General features: G+C 38.1%; 1 protein-coding gene across 4 annotated transcripts in view; it reads right to left on the minus strand.

The window, feature by feature from the left end:
* Window positions 1-17,968, minus strand: part of LOC106055879 (short transient receptor potential channel 7-like) — a 141,328-nt gene that overhangs the window by 86,830 nt on the left and 36,530 nt on the right. For 2 of the 4 annotated variants that reach the window (XM_056008498.1, XM_056008496.1), the window contains exon 1: window positions 13,878-14,403. The exons of 1 other annotated variant lie outside the window; for it this stretch is intronic. The gene's annotated coding sequence lies outside the window, so the exon portion shown is untranslated. Of the gene's footprint in view, window positions 1-13,877; window positions 14,406-17,968 lie in introns of those variants that run through there. One more of the 4 variants, XR_008774432.1, reaches the window with a different exon arrangement.

Below are 17,968 nucleotides of genomic sequence, written 5' to 3' on the forward strand. Positions count from 1 at the left end.
ATATCCTCGTTGATTGCCCCAGATACCAGGATGTCAGGGCGAAATATTTTAGAGTCACTAATTTAAATACACTATTTGATAATGTCGACCCTGGGAAGGTACTGGGCTTTATCCGGGAAGTGGGGCTATCTACGAAGATCTGATTTATGAATTTGTGAACATGCACTATTTACATTAGATTTTTACCAAATATTTAAATTTTTACTACCTTTACTATTTTAACTGTGAATAGACCTTGATTTTAATGATATGACTGTATAGAATCTGGCCCTTGTTGTTTAGAGAGAGAGGGATCCTTAGGGGACTGCAGGCACGACATGTCCTAAATTGTGCCGATGTGCCTCAAATCAAAAATCAAAAAAAAAATCAAATCAATCTAGCCAAATTGAAATGTATATATATATATATATATATATATATATATATATATATATATATATATATATATATATATATATATATTATATTACATGGGCGTAGCCAGGGGGGGGGTTCTTGGGGTTCAACCCCCCCCCCCCCCCGAAATGAAATCCCCCCCCCCCCCTGCGGGGACGGAATTAAGTGACTGATATTTTCTTTCATTTTGTTTATTTTAGGTGAGATTTTAATACTAAATCATCACTTACCACAGCACAGCCGAGGCAGTTTTGAGTTAAAAACCCTCTACCAGGGGGTTTTAAGTTTAAATCCCCCTACCAGGGGGTTTTGACATTTTAAAAAACCCTATCAGGGGGTTTTGAGATACAAATCCCTCTACCAGGGGCTTTGAGTTTAAAACCCCCTACCAGGGGGTTTTGAGTTTTAAACCCCCTACCAGTGGTTTTTGCAGTTAAATCCCCCTCTTCTATAAAACAAAACAAAAAAAATGCAAACAACAATCCCCAAATTCCAACAGCACAGGAAGATTTTGATTTTAAAACCCCATCCAAAATTTACGATAACCCCATCTTCAATATAAAAAAGCAAATTACACACTAAAAATTCTATGAGCGTAGCCAAAGGGGTTTTGAGTTTAACCCCCCTCCCCCTTCCAGTTGGGGTTTGAAGCTAAAAAGTAACTCTTCAATATAAAAAAAAAGCAAATTACACACTATAAAATCTATGAGCGTAGCCAAAGGGGTTTTGAGTTTAAATCGCCCTCCTCCAGATGGCTTTTTCTTTAAAGTTTAAAACCCCTCCAGATGGTTTTGAGTTCAAAATTCCCCTACAGAGCGTTTAGAGTTGAAAACCTCTCTCTTCAATATTATTTTAAAGCAAACTACAGTCACCAAATTCTATGATCGTAGCTAAATGGGGTTTTGAATCAAAAAAAAAAAAAAAAAAAAAAAGATTTTTTAGTTTAAAACCCCTCAACAGATGATTTGACGAAAAAACTTTCCTTTTCAATATAAAATCTAAAGCGAAATAATAATAATAATAATAATAATCTTTATTATCCGTCAGGAAATTTGTCTTACAATTTGTGCATTGCACCAAACAAAAAACAGTATAACTATAAGAAACCAAAGTGTACATTCACACCAGACTCACTCATAATTTACATGTGACAAAGTTTATACCAGATTGTTCTTATTTAATGATTTGATTGCCAGGGGAACAAAATACAGGCATGTAATTCCAAGAGCGTAGTCAAGAAAGGTTACAAACTTCTACCAGTGGCTTGGGCTCCATTAATTAAGTGTGAATAGTCTTCTGCCGATATTGAAAATCATTAAATGTGTCGCAACAAAGATGGCTAAGACAGATTTTAGGAGTAGTCATAGAGATCGGGTCTAAATCAAAGAAATCATATGCCGAACTGGGAGTCGAATCCTTAGTAAGGTTGTGACAGAGCGTCGCATGAAGTTTTGCGGGACATGTTTTCCGACAAAATGAATTACGCAAAATAAGAGTTGCGGAAACAGCTTGCCGGAAAATGCGCCGAAAGGCGCGAGAGGGTCTAAGTCAGTAAGAATAGCACATTAGGTTTTTGAAATAAAACTTTTTAATAGCAACATAATGCACTGTAGATACCTCAGAATATGCATTTTGTTGGCTTTTAATACCAGAAATAGTGCTCGGCGGCGGGGCTTCGCCCCGCGCTGGGGGAGCGCTGCGAACTCCCCCAGACCCCCTTGCTAGCAAGGGCGGGGAGTCTACAATAAACAATAAACGTCTTCCGAAAGGGTCAGAATGTAATAAAGATTAATTATGTACACACACACACACACATATATATTTTTTTTCGCCGGGGGGGGGGATGTCGGGGGGGGGGGGGAATCAAAACCCTCCCCGAAAAAAAATCCTGGCTACGCCCATGTTATATTATAAAGCTATAAAGCACAAAGAAAGGCGTATGTATATATGTATGTACATATCAATATGTCGGCTGAACCAGCAAACCAATTTTCACTCTCTACTTTAATTTTTGTCTCAAAATTTTTAAAAATATGAAGAGAACATTCTCCTAGTTTGACATAGATCTAAATCCAAACCAGTAGATAAGTAATTCCCAAACTGAGGCCCGCAAACCGCGGGTCATATCCGGCTAGTATATATATATATATATTGTTGTAACTAAAGTGTCGGACAGAAAGGGTTAATGTGTGTGCGGCCTAATGACACACATGATTCAGGCCAATCATACAGGTCAAGGGCTGGTGAACAAGGGACATTACTGCTAAGGCACGCAATATGACCAATGTTATGGTCATGTGACCAAAAAGCCTTGACAGACGAGAGACAGTGTGTTAGAAAGGACAGTTGAGTCCAGGAAAGCAAGCAGTAAGGACGGTACGGTACAAAGTGAGTCCTTGAAAATGTAGCTGTAAGAGTCTAGAAGTAAACAGAGAGAGACTTGTAGTGTTTAGTTGGCAGTTCTATTGTGTTAAAGAATTGTATTGGCTTTTCATGTATTTGTCATTAAACCGCCACTTTGTTACTTGTACTCTTGTTGTGAAGTTCTTGTGTCAGATGTTGTGTTGTGTTTAGCAGTGTTTACAGAAGGCCCGATTAGGAGAGAATGTAACAATATATATATTGTGGCTGGTGAGATCTATGTGAGCCCGGAATGTTCGGCTGCACACTGGGCCAGGGGCGTAGCTAGGAATTTTCCATCGTTTGGGGGCCCGGGGGGATGACCTCTTTGGGGGCCCATGCATTTTGCGTAATATTTCATTTTTAATGTAAAAAGCACTCATTTGGGGGCCCCTCTCAAGTGGGGGCCCTTGGGGGATTATCCAACTCGCCCCCCTCCTCCCCCACCTAGCTACGCCACTGCACTGGGCAGGTTATTCCAGCTGGATCTAGTGTAATTTGCCTTGATTTTCTTTTCTGGCGCTTTTTATCTGCCTTCCTCTGTAAGGAATGTATGCTATTTTCGCGAAGAGACTCAATGGACTTAGGTTGCCCAGATGTTTTCTTTCGACATTTTGTCAAAATATGCAAACAAAGTTGAGCTCTTTTCCACCTTAATTTGTATCAATGTTATGGTCACGTCTTTTCTTTTTTTAATGCGACAAACATGCACTATACTTTCACTTACAATAACACACAAGACAAACAGGTTAACGCATCCACGCCCAGACCTTATAATACTGTTGAGCACTCAAGGTTAATAAGAAATTATATATAGTTCATGATCATTTACACTGTTCATTGTTATATACCCACTGGAGTTCATCAATTATAAAGTCATAGTTTTCAATTAAGGTTAACATCGTTCAGAAATTGTGCAAACTTGACGATCATTGGGTTGATTATTTTTTTTATTTTTTTTTTTTTGGGGGGGGGGGGGGGGTTGTAGACACAACAACCCGCTGGAGTTCATCAATTAAAAAGTCATAGTCGCAGAAACAGGAGCTTTAGCGAGTGGTCAAAACAAGGTCAGTTTTTTATGTTCATTACAAAGGGCGAAGATCCAAAATTGTTCATAGTTAATGATATTGTTGGAACGTTTACCAGCTGACAGGTCAACCTGAAGTCCTATTGGTCTGATGTTTTTATGTCCAACACTTAAGTCTAGGCTAATCAACAATGTTCCTAGAAATCACGTTGCGGAGCTCCTCAAGTGGACAGACAGGTCATATCATTTTTTTTTTTAGGAAACCTAAGAATTTGCGCTATTCAATTTTACCTTTGTCATCATAGGAATGCTTGGGCCTCTTTTTGGGGGGCTTTATATGCCCCTTCTTGGGCTTTTTATTATTTTTATTTAATTTTTATTTGTAAGTTCTCACATTTCACAAATATTAAATCATAAAGAATTAAAGAGAAAATTTGAAACATGATTAACGTATACTTAATTACTTTACATAATATATGGCTCCTTTTGTCTCGAAAGGCAATGGATGCGCCCAAGTGAGTCACTGGTTTTGGCTTAATCTTGAGACGGGGCAGAATCTGGTGTGGCTAATCAAGCCAATTCTAGAACGGCAGACTTTGCCACAATTCGTACATGCGTATGCCTCTGATTTAGGGCTAGCAGACAGGGCAGCTTTCTTTTTATCCCTCTTGATTAAAGCCGCTTCAATTCTTTTGTTCTCAGCAAGGGTTGTCCCAGCACGCACAGTCTGTCTCCATGCACTCCGGTCTTTGGCTATGTTTTCCCACATACTTTCGCTGATGCCTGAGGCTCTCATGTCTCGCTTGCAGACATCTCTATATGTTAGTCTTGGGCGGCCCTTGGGTCTGACTCCTTCCACAAGTTCAGCATATAAGACATCTTTCGGGATTCTGCCATCTGGCATGCGGGTGACATGTCCGAGCCAGCGTAATCTTCTTTGTGTCAGGAGAGCATACATGCTGTTCATATTGGCCAATCTTAAAACTTCCCGATTGGAGACATGGTCCCTCCAAGAGATGCCCATTATGCGTCTCAGGCAGCGCAAGTGGAAACTATTCAATCTGTGCTCTTGGTACATGTATGTTGACCAGCTCTCACTGCCATAAAGGAGAGTGCTCACAACACAGGCGTTGTAGACTAGGATTTTGGTCGCTGTGGTCAATTTACCATTTTCCCAGACGCGCTTGGAGAGTTTTGCCAATGCTGTGGTAGCTTTTCCTATCCTTTTTGTCAGCTCGATGTCTAAGTCTAGGTTTACATAATGGTAATGGATATATTATTTAATAGCAAAGACATACTTTAAAACTATTAATACCATTAAAGACAGAAAAATGATACATAGATATAGCATATCATATCGTTATAGTTTTTTTTTTTAAAGGAAACCTCAGAATTTGCGATATTCAGTTTTAGTTTTATCATCATAGGAATCCTTGGGGCTTAGGCCTCTTTTCTTTGCCTCTTTTTTGGGCTTTATGTGCCTCTTTTATGGGCCATCTTGCCTCTTTTGTGGGCTTTTTTTTATATTTTTGTTTATGTTTTTATTTGTAGGTTATCATAATTCACAAGTATTAAATCATAAACAATTGAAAAGTGATTAACCTAAAAATATAATAATAGTAAAAGAAATATTATTTAATATCAAATACATACTACCTAACCAATGAACCCCCTAAAGACAGAAAAATGATAAAAGTATCCTCTACTCCAGAACAATTAACACAATATCAGATATCCCTGACCCCCCACACCCTATTTCTGGAAAACTACATGAGCATTGTACAGGTATATGAAAATCAAACTAGATAATTCTCTACCCTAAAGTCCATTATTTTTCTAAATGTTAATTCCAAGTGATTACGATCAAACACCTTATTATTATGTAGACATTTGAGCCAGCTAGCCCAAACAAGATTCCTGTATTCGGAAACAATAATCAAGTTAAAGTTATGTATCATTTTATTTTTTAGTTTTGGCAGCTTGTTTAAAATAATAGACAAGTTAACATTTACATAATTGCCACAGTTTGCTTCCAATAGGTCCATTACAGTACTTCTAACTTGTAGAAATAATGGACATTCCAAATACATATGTTTCTCATTATCAGCATTTTCAAGGTGGCATAATATTGACACCATTAAAGACAGAAAAATGATACATAGACATATTATATCGTTATAGTTATTTTAGTATACTATAAAGTATAAGCACAACCACATAAACTTTAAGTTTCTTCAATTTTGATTACATTATATATGTTTTACGATAGGTAAAATAAGTTTGAATAAATTAATTTATGTAAAATCAATATAAACCTCAAATATGTTTTGCCATCCAATTCAATAAAAGAAATTTTGCTTTAAAGAGCATTGATTAATGATATAGTTTGAACTTGCTTCAGCGAATTTCAAAATTTTTTACTTAACGTAGCAATTACGTATTTCCGGAAACTGACCTCTAAATTTATATTGAGGTTTTCATATGCACAAGTCATTTCTGCTATTAATCAAAACGAGGCTGCCCACATGAAGCGCGTGTAATGCTAGAAGGCTTATGAGACTAAACCAGTAATGTTAAGGAAGGTTTGCTTTGGTTGGCTACCTACCTAGGAGAAGGAATACTCTGATTCTGGCGACTATACCCAAACATTGGAAACTCTTATGTGGGCGACATCGTCTCAACCATAGATAATTTTCAGGCGTTTATTCCATTTTTACGAGATTGACCCATAGTCTTATCTCGACTGAAAGAGGCCAAGTTTCGCCCATAAAGGAGGTCCATGGGTCAAAAACAGAATGTGGGAACCACTGGCTTAAAGAGTCATTATTTAATTAATCCTTTCCCATTTTTCTTCGCCATTTTACCGAGCTGACATGGACTAGGTCAAAGTTAAATATTTATAGCCAGAAGGAATTGTTATTTAACGTTGCTCTTGGCAATACGACTTAGGGCTCTATAGCTCTAGGGCAATACATCTTTGGGCTCTATATCTATAGGGCAAAACGACTTTGGGCTCTATATCTCTAGGGCAAAACGACTTAGGGCTCTATAGCTCTAGGGCAATACATCTTTGGGCTCCATAGCTATGGGGCAATACAACTTAGGGCTTTATACCTCAGTGGCAATATGACACTGGTGATACCCAACCTATTTCGGCCTAATGATTTCGAATATAACTGTATACAATAATACACTGTCTTAGCTAACTGTGTCATTCTTAGAGATAGAATTTAGGTTTTCTTTCCTTCCTTTTCTTTCTTTCTTTTTCTTTCTATCTTTGTTTTCTTTTTCTTTGTTTCTTTTTCTTTTTCTTTCTTTTTTTTTCTTTTCCTTCTTTTTCTTTCTCTCTTTTTTTCCTTTTCTTTCTCTCTTTCTTTTCTTTTTCTTTCTCTTTTTCTTTCTCTCTTTTTTCTTTTTCTTTCTCTTTTTCTTTCTCTCTTTTTTCTTATCTTTCTCTCTTTCTTTTCTTTCTCTCTTTCTTTCTTTCTCTTTCTCTCTTTCTTTCTTTCTCTTTCTCTCTTTTTTTCTTTTTCTTTCTCACTTTCTTTTCTTTTTCTCTTTCTTTCTTTTTCTTTCTCTCTTTTTTTCTTTTTCTTTCTATCTTTCTTTTCTTTTCCTCTTTCTTTCTTTTTCTTTCTCTCTTTTTTTTCTTTTTCTTTCTTTCTTTCCTTTCTTTTTCTCTTTCTATCATTTTCTTTCTCTCTTTTTTTTTCATTCTCTCTTTCTTTTCTTTTTCTTTCTCTCTTTCTTTTCTTTTTGTTTCTCTATTTTTCCTTTTCTTTCTCTCTTTTTTCTTTTTCTTTCTCTCTTTCTTTTTTTTTTCTTTTTTTTTTGTTTCTCTCTTTTCTTTTCCTTTCTCTCTTTTTCTTTCCTTTTTTCTTTCTATTTCTTTTTTCTTTTTTTTTTTTAGTTTGACTTTCTTTTCTGTTTTCTTCCTCTACTTCTCATGCCAAGTCTGTCGACACCTCTCCCCATTCACTTTGCGTATAAAGTAACGTCATCGATGCAAAACTTTGTGACCAATCAAAGGAAACTAAAACAATGTCTGAAAGTTCTTTACAACCGTACATAACGAACAGCTCGGGAGTCTAGCCAGAGAATAATACGAATGAGCTATTCATTGTTTTTGGGTTTTTAATTAGTGGGCTACTGACCTTTGAGTACTGGCAGCAAGACCTGTTGGCGCCCCCCCACCTCCCAGTTGTGTACGCCAGTGTTTCCTGTACATTTTGTACGTGGCGCCCCCCCCCCCCCCAGACGTGGCGCCCCGTAGACGAATAAAGCAGCTGAATGTCAGGGGGAGCGCTGTCGGCTTCTACTGTGGGTATGAAAGAGCTTTTTAATAGCGTCATGAAAATAAAAAGAAACTTTAAATAACACACTTATAATACTATTCTCCTTTTATCTATGCATATAGATATATACACACATTACAAACTTGAAGTTTTTTACTTGCACTAGATATTGTCAGACATAGCCTATATTTATATTTTCACGAAGAAAAGCAAGGCAAACGACACTAGCTCCAGCTGGAATAACCCGCCGAAAATTCCGGGCTCACCTAGGTCTCACCAGCCACATGAGGAGGCATAAAACCCCAGTGCAAAGCCCTCAGCCCCGTGGATGACAAAGTGGTCATCATCGAACCACGATGGACGAACTATATAGATATATATATTTAATATACATCTATTAAACTTGGAGTGTATGATTTTGTGTCAGCCATGAAAAATTAACCCTTTTAGCTCTAAATAAATCTTGCCATCCTAATATGTGAGCAATGTAAGCATAGATAGTCACTTCTCGCTTTCTAAGGGCTTCTATGTTGAACATCTAACGAAACACTGAATATACTTCTAAAATATCGATTCCTATTACATACAATTTATTATGGCCTAGCTAGAAGCTCTTCTATAATTAAAGATTTTTTTTTGAACTCAGATCTAATTTTCTCTTTAGTCTAGAATGATGTTTTTCTTTTTACTGCAAGAAAGTCGCTCTCCTCGTGTAGTGTTCCTGGCAATTTTAAAATAATAATGAGGTTTGTCTTCGAGTCCGAAGATTAAAGGGAAACTCCGATGGTTTTGACAATTTTTGATATAATATGTGGTTTGATTTACAGATAATGAATATATGATTCTTTTTTTTTTCTTTGCAATAATAACTTAGTAATTGATGTTTTTCCGACGTAATTTTCCTGCGCATCCAAAACAGTCAGACTTTCACCGGGTTTCTATGTGACGTCACAAATGTGTTTGAATCTATTGACTTATTGTATAACAGGAGACCATACAGCAAAGTTTACATTCTCGTAAAAGAAATATATCTTGGTCTATGCAGTTAGATCTAGGATCTTGTAAGCAAAGAAAAAATGCGTATTAAAAGTAGATTTACATGCTTGACTAACCACGGCAGTGTGTATTTTCTCGCCTGACCACTCAACACACAACAAACACTATCGCTTGATTGTCTTGTCATATCCGACTACACGTAGTCTCGACTAGCCTTACACTGACCAGTTTGTTCGAATCAGTCAGACACACGATCTATTTACTTCTTGGGACACAGAGAGGCTTAGATGAAAATGTTACTCTTTTTCTCGAGTTGATTATCCTAATGCTTTTAGATCTATCTATACATGTATATACCACAGCATTGGCAAAACTCTCCAAGCGCGTCTGGGAAAATGGTAAATTGACCACAGCGACCAAAATCCTAGTCTACAACGCCTGTGTTGTGAGCACTCTCTTTTATGGCAGTGAAAGCTGGTCAATATACATGTACCAAGAGCACAGATTAAATAGTTTCCACTTGCGCTGCCTGAGACGCATAATGGGCATCTCTTGGAGGGACCATGTCTCCAATCAGGAAGTTTTGAGATTGGCCAATATGAACAGCATGTATGCTCTCCTGACACAAAGAATATTACGCATGCCAGATGGTAGAATCCCGAAAGATATCTTATATGCTGAGCTTGTGGAAGGAGTCAGACCCAAGGGCCGCCCAAGACTAACATATAGAGATGTCTGCAAGCGAGACATGAGAGCCTCAGGCATCAGCGAAAGTATGTGGGAAAACATAGCCAAAGACCGGAGTGCATGGAGACAGACTGTGCGTGCTGGGACAACCCTTGCTGAGAACAAAAGAATTGAAGCGGCCTTAATCAAGAGGGAAAAAAAGAAAGCTGCCCTGTCCGCTAGCCCTAAATCAGAGGCATACACATGTACGAATTGTGGCAAAGTGTGCCGTTCTAGAATTGGCTTGATTAGCCACACCAGATTCTTCCCCGTCTCAAGATTAAGCCAAAACCAGTGACTCAATTGGGCGCATCCATTGCCTTTCGAGACAAAAGGAGCCATATATATAACTGTATCATAGCTCTGGACTTGGACGTCACTAAGCCTAACAGCCTAACTGCTACTGTAAGAATGAAGCGATACGATTGGTCAAATCTAGTTTCTCTTTCAGTATTGTTGAGGAAAGTGACGTATGAACTAGCTTAAAACAAAATCTCATAGAACCCCGTTTTTTTTTTAGATGTCAAGAATTTACTGTCTAATTTATTAAATATAAATGTTTCTAAGCATTTAAATACAAAATGGTAAAATATTTACTATTACAACTTTTTACGCAGAATTTAAATATGTCAATAGCTCAAATTTAAAAAAAATATCGGAGTTTCCCTTTAATAAGGAATGCAGTATTTACCGTGGCTACGCAACCCCAGCTGTGACCTACATATTTCGCCACATCCAGGGGAAGCATTATCCATTATCCGCCCGTGGCAGCGAATTTTCTTTTGGTTGCTGTGCTTCAGTGTGCGGACATTCCAGCAGGCGACTTTTAGAGGTATCCGTTTATTGCAACAACAGATAATCGTAGGTTTTATACCTTAGCAATAAAATGTCTAAGACCTAAGACTACTTGCACACTACACAGGTTTGTTTGGTTTTTTTTTTCCGACCGATGAAAGTGTGAAGAAGAGCATGGAAGAATATACATTAGGTCATGACGGTAATACGTCCGTATAGTATGCAAGCGACCTGAAAGCTTAAAGATCTCATAAATTAAATGAATATCTTTTGGATTTTCAAGTGCGTGTTTACTGCAAAAGAAAAAAGCACAATGACAAATAAATTTATGATCATTGTTAAAAATGTGCAAGCAGCACCCCGTCCACGAATCCAATGTGTACAAAGGAACGGTCGGGGGGGGGGGGTATCTAGGAGTTGGTTTTCCGTGCTACCTTTAGGTGCTCGAACCTCGAGCCCCCTTCTAGGTAGCCAAGGCAAGTTCAAGCGCACTTGGTCTTTCGACCACGCTTCCCATATCATGGAATAGCTGCACGTCAGCAGAGGTTTGAATTCAGAGTTTTCCTTCACCTAGGTGGGTAACGGGCCCCTCCTGCGAGAACATCACTTGAATGAAATGTGATCTAGTAGCAAGCCTTTGTATAAAGAGCTGGTCGTGTTCCTTTCACGTTGGCGTTACATGCCCTTCAGTTCCTCTATGTCACGTGATATGTCACACATAAGTGAACTTTGAAAATCCATAGCTATTATTTTTGTTTATTTTCCTGCCCTAGTTGTTATGGTAAGGGTGGAGAAATCAGGGGAAATAAATCGTCCCATCATTACCAACAACTCTAGACGATCCGATGATTTGTCCCCCCTGACATTACTGTGGGAGTTGTGAGTGAAAACAGAAATAACCATGTGTGGAAAAAACAAGCTTTTTATTAACGGAACGAAAATAGAAAATATGGTTACGAGGAGGAAAAAAAAGAAGAATCTTCATTTTCCGTGAGGAAATTTCTTTTACAATTGTGCATTACTAATATTAATACACAATTAGAGCAACAATTTGTACAATAGCACACAAGATATACATTCGAAAATAAGTTTCTCTTTAACATGAAATATGAAATTTACAACAGTAAGCTACATTTTGTTCAATGATTGCGTATCCTCTAAAATACAGACGTGACTTCAAAAAAGAAGATGATTACATCCTGCGCGTGTTCCTATGTCAATCTAGTCATGCATGTTAATCCGTGACTTAAAATCTGCTAGGTCGTTGGTTTTCCTGGCTGACTGAGACAACCTTTTCTTTTCTCTAATAGCACTAGAGAAGCAGGATGGCTGCCTGGTCGTGCGGTTTGCGCGCTGGACCGTCGCTAGGATTTATCAACGGTCGAGGGTTCAAACCCTGCCCGCTCCCATCCCCCGTCGTCCTGCGGGAGGTTTGGACTAGGAAAGTAAACTATCTTCAACTCTGAAGGGACATCCGAAACATGTAAAACAAACAAAAACAGTAGCACTTATTTTAGAAGTTTATACCTCCATATGATGGAACAGGAAATGTTTATTAGTCTGAATGTCTTTCCGTGTAATTTATTAGGTTATGTTTTTTTTTTGTGTGTTTGTAAATTATGGTTTAGTGTTTTATGTTTAATTGCTACTTTACATTTTAATATTCTTGTCTTTGAAGTTACTTGAAGTGTCTCTAAGTTGAGTGATTTTACTAAAGGTGTTTGATTGCTAAAGGGACCAATTCTTGTGTCAATTCGATTATTTTTATGCAGCGTGTGTCTATATGTGCGTGTTTGTGTGTTTCTATGGTAACAGTAGGAAGAGTTTTACGATTGGTTGTTAATGATGCAAATGAAGTGGCATTGGAGGAGGAGACGCCCCTGCTCATCTCACGATGTAACGAAAGTTGTATTAATCAAATTTGAAGGCCCCCACATCTCTACCCTGAACAAGAATGTATTGTCATAGTAACACTAACACACTTGTGGATCCGGGGAGGGGGGGGGCGGTACTATTTTTAGTTATTCGTTGCAAATTACACGTTACTAAATCAACCTTTCAGTTACTGTTAGCTTTATCTTCGGCGATCCTAAAGTACCTAAACAGTATTTACAATCAAAGCGACGGACCTGTCATTGAGGTTCTAGCCAAGGCAAAGGAATGAGGGTAGTGGAGAAAGACGCTTGACAGATCTTGTGTGGTGCCCCAACGGTCCAATAAACTAAAGGAGAGGTGAAGATGAAGCTGGAACATAGACTTTTTGTCTTGGTTTCGGGGTAATTCCTCAAAGAAATGTGTCATAAATAATCTGCAAATTATGCCAATATTGTTGTCCCGGCTGCAATGAGGAACGAGGCCAAGCATGGCTAATGGAATGTTCCCAGAGTTTATGACAACAAGAAACGTGTATCAGGTGAAGAGGATTTATGAACTTAAGGAACTTAATAGAATAATATTAATGCAAAGAAAATATTTTAGTTTTAGGTCTTTTTTGTAAATTTAGTATTATTATTTGTTAATGTAAGATTTCATTCAATTTTAGTTCACACTGAACTCTCTCGACCACTCGACCATCGTCTCTCTCTCTCTTTCTTCACATACTCAGCTGCTCTGTCCATCTCTATCTCTCCCATTCTCTGTTAATCTCTCTCTTCTAACTTTATCTACTGCCACTCTCCCCCACACTCTCTTATCTTATCTTTTTCTTTTTCAGTCTCTCCCGCATCCAGTCTCTCACACTCTCCTGCTTTATCTTCCACTCTCTTTCTCCCACTCTCTCTATCTCACTGTCTCTTTATCTCTCACTTTCTCCCACTCTATCTCACTGTCTCTTTATCTCTCACTTTCTCCCACTCTCTCTATCTCACTGTCTCTTTATCTCTCACTTTCTCCCACTCTCTCTATCTCACTGTCTCTTTATCTCTCACTCTCTCTCTCTCTCTCTCACTCCCACGTTCTCTCCCTTGTACTCACTCTTCTTCTATCTCATTACTTTTTTTTTTTCACTCAGTTTGGAAAAAACACACACCTACACACACGCACCCACACATCTACACACACACACAGACACCCACCCACACGCACCCACACCTACACACACGCACCTACACACACGCATTACACGCACCCATACACACAGAGACACCCACACACACCCACACTTACAGACACGCACACACACGCACACACACACACACACACACATAACATTATAAATTACGAACGTAAAAAAAAATTCTTACCTTCTAAATATTCCACTAAATGTTTGACTTAAGTCCAGAAACAAATTTCCTCTCTTCTACTCCAGTACATAAGACAGTAGCGAACAAAAATAACTGAATTTCTAACTCACTTAGATTCAGTGTACAATCTCCAACTGTTTAGTATACATGCTTGAGAATGTCTCTTATACATAGATCCAAAACATACTGTATATGTATATAAACTCTACATTTACTACATATATATCAGGTAATATTTAATAGTATAGCTCCAGTAATATAAGCAACACATTAGGTCAAAGTAAGAGCTAGGTCAACGAAGTAATCTTCCCATACAGAAATATCAAACAGACAACTGAGGGTCTTAAGTCTAGTTAGCCCTCTGTTGGGTCCACACTGCCTAAAGTCTAGTTAGCCCTCTGTTGGGTCCACTCTGTGACAGTGAGCTCTATGCCAAGAGTTCTTTAAGGTTTTCGCGCCGCCAGCTCCATCAAGGCAACCACAGTTTGACAAAAGTTTGTCAATGCCGCGGGAGGGTTGGCCGGGGGGAAGGGAGGGAGGGAGGGGAACCCTCGTTGGTGAGTAGGAGAAAACACGATGGCCGCGGAGGGCGAAAGGGGGGGGGGCGCTGAATGCGTGTTGATAAGGAGAGTCGGGAATTTTTTTAGGCACGTGAGTGGGAAAAGGGTCAGAGAAGTGAGGAGGGACAATGGGAGAGTGAGAGAGGAAAGAAAGAAGGGAGTGAGACAGATACAGAGAGAGGAGAGAGAGAGAGAGAGAAGAAAAGAGAGTGGTACGATGAGCAGTAGAAGGTCGACCTATGTATGTGTGTGTGTGTGTGATAAAGAGGGAGAAAGAAAGATAGCGATGGTGTAGGGGGAGGCCAGGCAGTAAGACAGTGACATGTAAACAACAAAGGAAAGACAAGGACATTAAGGACATTAAGGACTTGATCGAACTAGTCTGATGACCTAGGTTTAAACCCAAACCTCACAATAAACTGTTTTGTTTTTCAAGCTTGCCGTTTCTATGTACATACGACTTTTTCATTTTCTTTATTTTATGTCATTATGATTTTGATATTGAAATACAAATGATAAGGATCTAGATCTACAGGTTGCATTGGAAACAAATTGTCAAAGCTTTTAATCTGATTTTCATCTAGTTGTTACAGTGGAATTGGGTGGTGAATTAGTGTTCGATATTCACCTTCACCCATCCCTTAGTCTGTTGAACCGTTGGAGCACCACACAAGATCTGTCAACCGTCTTTCTCCATTCCTCCCTGTTCTTTGCCTTGGTTGGAATTTCATTCAATGACAAGCCTATCCATTATTTGATGCTGTCTTCCCGTTACTTACACTGTCTTCCTATTCTTCTTCCTGGTACTGTCCCATTAGGAAGGTCTTTGCGAGCCCTGAGGCCTTTGAGATGTGGCCATAGAGTTTGAGCTTACGTTTTTTTTCTCAGTGGTTAGAAGGTCACCGTGGAGTCTAGTTGCTGATATGGATATTGCAGACGTTTTGTCGGTCAAAATAGGTCTATCCACGTACATCAGGTGATCGGTAGACTCGAGAACCTCTTGTGGCGAGTAGTTATAATCAGGAGTAGTATCCTTACCGATCAAATTGTGTGTCAAAGCCAAGTGCTGGTTTATTAGCTTTGCAACTTGGTTATGGCGACCTAGGTAGGCAGATTCGGATAGAGCTGAACATCCTGCCATTATGTGTTCAATCGACTCACCCACATTGCCACATTTTCAGCATTTGTCGTCAACATTGAGTTTCAGGATATGCTTCTCGTAATTTTTTGTCCTGATTACTCTGTCCTGTATTGCTGTAACAAAGCCTTCTGTTTCAGGGTAGAGATGACCTGCTTTCAGCTATGTAAAGGAAGCAGTCTTGTCAATGTTGTCCCCATCTAATAAAGCCTGGAATTATCCGTAAAGTGTTTTTTCTTCCCATTGGCGAATCTCATGCCCTACGTCGTCCAAACCACCATTATTATTATTATTTTATTATTATTATTACTTTATTATTTTTATTATTATTTTATTATTATTTTATTATTATTATTATTATATTATTATTATTTTTTATTATTATTATTATTTTATTATTATTATTTTTTTATTATTATTATTTTATTTTTATTATTATTTTATTATTATTATTATTTTATTATTATTATTTTTTATTATTTTTTTTATTATTATTATTTTATTATTATTTTATTATTATTATTAGTACTATTATCTTGATGTGTTATCTAGAGTGACAGAAGTGCACACTACGTCAAGGAGTAAAAAACAAAAAAATCAGATTAGCGCTTTATCTGGTCAGATGACGTCATTAAAATTTCATCTCAAAGTAATTGAAAAGCTAATTTTCACAGACTGAACTCTCCAACCCCCGAAATGATCTTAAAAACAACATTAGATTGATCGTGTGTATGTGTGTGTGTGTCTGGGAACGAAAGAAGTGTAATAATCAGACAGATAATATCTCGAGTTATTTGGGGCAATGAACTCGAAGCTTGGAGTTAACCAGGCGGGCTGATGGGTCTGTTTCATCGCTGATTTAACGCACATTCATCTTTTTTTTTCTTCGTATATTACAATTCAGAGATTCTCAAATGATCCGATTTCATAGATATGAGACTAAGATTATCATGATCTCTGACTCATAAGGAGTCATGTTTCTCTTATTTCAACTTGTAACATTATATGACGTTGGAGTGAAACTTATTTTGTCAGACTTTGTTTAGAAGCGCTCGCTTCTAGTGTCAGTGGATGGCTTCCTGTTCGTACTGTATGCGCTTTGAATTGTCGTTCAGTCGTCTCGATGGTCCCGGGTTCAATCCTTGCCCGCTGCCATCACCCGTCGTCCTGCGGGAGGTTTGGTTTAGGAAGTAGATTATCTTCATCACAGGTCTGTACGGCGTTTCAACGATGTATTGGTCTAAAACAGCCCACAGATTGTAGCGTCGCAGTTTAGTGTTAAGACCTTCGGTGACGAATGGCCTCGATTGGCTACAGATCAACCAGAACCTCAGACAACATTTGGGCATCCATAGCTTGAACGAATAGAAAAGTTTCACCTATTTAGTCACCGTGTTCACAAGCGGTGAAGTTGCACATCACGATGGTGAGTGTCGAATAGGTCGAGCAGGAGCCGTCTTCCAAAAACTGCGGCCAATGTGGTCAAAAAATAATCAATTAGCCTTAGAGACCAAGATCTACTTCCTCAATACAATCTTCGTCCAAACTGCCACGTATGCCAGCGAGACGTGAAAGACATGCCTAAAGGTTGAAAACAAGAATAGACGTGGCTCAAAAGCGATGGCTGAGAAGGGTTCCTGGAATAACATACCGACAAAATGTCCCCAATAAATTTGAAAAAAAAAAACAACAACAAACAAAGCTTATATTAAGTGTATCAATTAGTTTCGATCAGTCATGCAACTAAATTTGTTAAAGATCTAGACTAACAACAATAAATCTGCGTAATAAGAATTTTTTTTTTTACCAATTGTTTTTTGTTTAGCGCATTTCCATGCTTTTAGATTTCTCAATACGCTATGATTCTATCACATGTCTGGACCAGTAGGAAAGGGGTAGAAAGAACGGGGTATCTGGATGATTGCTTTTTTTTAATGTATTTTTTTTAAAAGGGAAAGACCTGAATTCGAACTTGCGGACTAAAGCCTTCTCAGGCTTCTAAAAGCCAACTCGGTAACCACTCTGCTAGCGAAGGTAATATAATAGAGTCTATGAACATGGAAGATTGTTTAGTTATCTATAGTTTGTTTCTCATGTTTGTGTTTACTAAGCCTCAGACGAATATCTATAAAAGGGACTAATTCATCTTATAACAGCATTTCAGTCAAGTACAATTCGAGATAACAAACAAAATAATTAATTACCTAGGATTCTTGTGTTGTCAGGTCAAAGAAATAATTATGCAAAATTTCTGTTTGATCCGAGGTTGGGTTTCGGTGAAACAACGTGTACAAACTTTTGGCCAGACAGACAGATAAGATAAGACAAGATAAGATAAGATAAGATATAAGCTTTGTAATAAGAAGGATAAGATAAGATATAAGCTTTGTAAT

Source organism: Biomphalaria glabrata, chromosome 13 (assembly GCF_947242115.1).
Source record: "Biomphalaria glabrata chromosome 13, xgBioGlab47.1, whole genome shotgun sequence".
Lineage (NCBI taxonomy): Eukaryota > Metazoa > Mollusca > Gastropoda > Planorbidae > Biomphalaria > Biomphalaria glabrata.